Consider the following 2,249-nt stretch of genomic DNA (forward strand, 5'->3'; position numbering starts at 1 on the left):
GGTTAAGAATACTAGATATGGGGAAAAGCAGGGGTGTGTGATTATATTAAAATATTAAAAATATTAGATATGAGAGCTGGAGAGATGGCTCAGTGGTTAAGAGTGCTTGCTGCTCTCAGAGACGACCCGAGTTAGGTTCCATCCATGTCAGATGGCTCACAGATATCTGTAACTCCTAACTCCCCTCTAGAGGATTTGATACCTTCTTCTCACCTTCACAAGCACCTGAATACACCCACACGCACAAACAAAAGCACATAAGTAATTAAAACTAATTTTTTTTTTCTTTTTCGAGATAGGGTTTCCCTGTGTATCTCTGTCTGTCCTGAAACAGGCTCTGTAGACCAGGCTGGCCTCAAACTCGAAGAGATCTGTCTGCTTCTGCCTCCTGAGTGCTGGGATTAAAGGCATATGCCACCATTGCCCAGCTTAAAAATAAAATCCTAAAAAATATATCCTAGGTGGATCAATGGATAACATTGCTTGTTGCCCCAACCTGATGACCTAAATTCAATCTTTGGATGTGACCTCTACACATAAACATATGCACACATACATACATGTGAAACACACACACACACACACAAATACTTAATTCTTTTCCAAGAATACTAAAAAAAGCCCAGAAAAATAAAATTAAATAAATGAATAAATACTAGGTATAAGCCAGGAGTGATGGTGCAGATGTAACCCCAAAGGCTCAGGAGGCTTATGTTTGAGTTTTGAGGTCAGACTGGTTTAAAACAGCAAGATTTTGTCCAACATGAAACACATAAAAAAGGGAGGAAAGCGATAGAACTGTAGTTTAGTGGTAGAGCAGCTTGCAGGCATGCCCAAAACTCTGGGACCCTAAACAATAAACTACTGGGTAAGTTAGGAGTGCATGTTGGCTGGTATAAAGAACAAACACACAAACCCCAAACCAAAAAAAAAAAAAAAAAAAAAACCCAAAACAATCAGAAAATGTTACAAGCAAAGGTTATCCAAAGAGTGAGGTAGGCATAGTTTTGCAATCCTCTAGCATTCAGAAGGCTAACACAGGATTGAGAGTTTAAGACTAGCCTGGGATATGGGTTACAAAGAGAGACCCAGTCCAACACAAAACAAAACCAAGGGCAGCTAAACTGAGCTGAGAGATGTCGAGGAAGATTAAAAGCAAAAGGAGTGTCTTGAAGTGGGGGGATGGGATAGAGTTGGGCTGAAAGGATGTGTGAGATCTAAAATGTATATCCTGAATTAGTAGGGGGTCTATAACTTAGGGAGCAATTAGAAATTGAGAGGTCTTTGGATGGGTGGGCCTGAGCAGGTGACCTAGATCTAAGGGGCTGCACAGGCTTAAAGCGGCCAGTCACAATCGACAGTTGACCAAGGGATAGTCAAGACACTGGCAGCAAGATACGGCTAAGAGGGTAGATGGGCATCCGAAAGGAACCGCCCTGGCTGAGGAACCTGGGTTGGGGTAACCTTACTAGGACCAGGCCTGAGGGTGTGGATTAGGCCTAAAGGGACGAAGGCGACCTCTGGCAGGAAGACTGGGGTCTACAGCCAGATCTTTGACAACAGGCAGGACGTCAAAACTGGAGTAGTGAGGTAGTATCCCATGCTTAAGGGCACGGGCAGACCAGGCTGGGCGGGCAGGGGGTCTCCTTCCCCAGTCCTGAGAAGGCAACAGCGGCCTAAGAAGACACCTGAACCTGAGGGGGCTGACTGGGGCTGCCGGGCTGAGGCGGCGGTCCGGGAGTCAAACGAGAAGGCTATCTGGGAAAAGAGCGTCCGAGCAGCTATGTCGGCAACGTCTCTGCATTTGGCCCCATCACCTGAGGCAACTGCGAAGCGAATTCTGGAACCTCAGGTCGGGCAGGAAGGAGCAGCTCCGTAGTGACCAGAGTCGCCCCACTTGCCTGGCTCGCTAGAAGGCCGGGCCTGAGTGGACCGCCCACTGGGCGTGGTCTGCCAACACGCCCCGCCTCCTAGGCGCGCCTCTGACGGCGACGACGTGCGCGGCTCCGACCTAAATCCCCTCCTGGGTCCGCCCCCACCTTTCCCCGCTCCTCTGGAGCGCTAGTTTTCCCACGTTCTGGCGATTTGCTTTCCCTGAGTGTCCGCAACTCAGTTTCCGTGTCTCTGCCCGGTGAGCCCTACTGTCATTGTGCACTGCCCCTTTAACTAGAGTGGCCCGGGTGGCTCCTTCCCGGGACAGCGCGTGCCCGCCTGCCCGTCCGCGCGCGCGCCCGTCTGTCCGTCCCCCG

This window comes from Micromys minutus (genome assembly GCF_963924665.1).
Source record: "Micromys minutus genome assembly, chromosome: 10".
In the NCBI taxonomy this organism is placed as follows: Eukaryota; Metazoa; Chordata; class Mammalia; order Rodentia; family Muridae; genus Micromys; species Micromys minutus.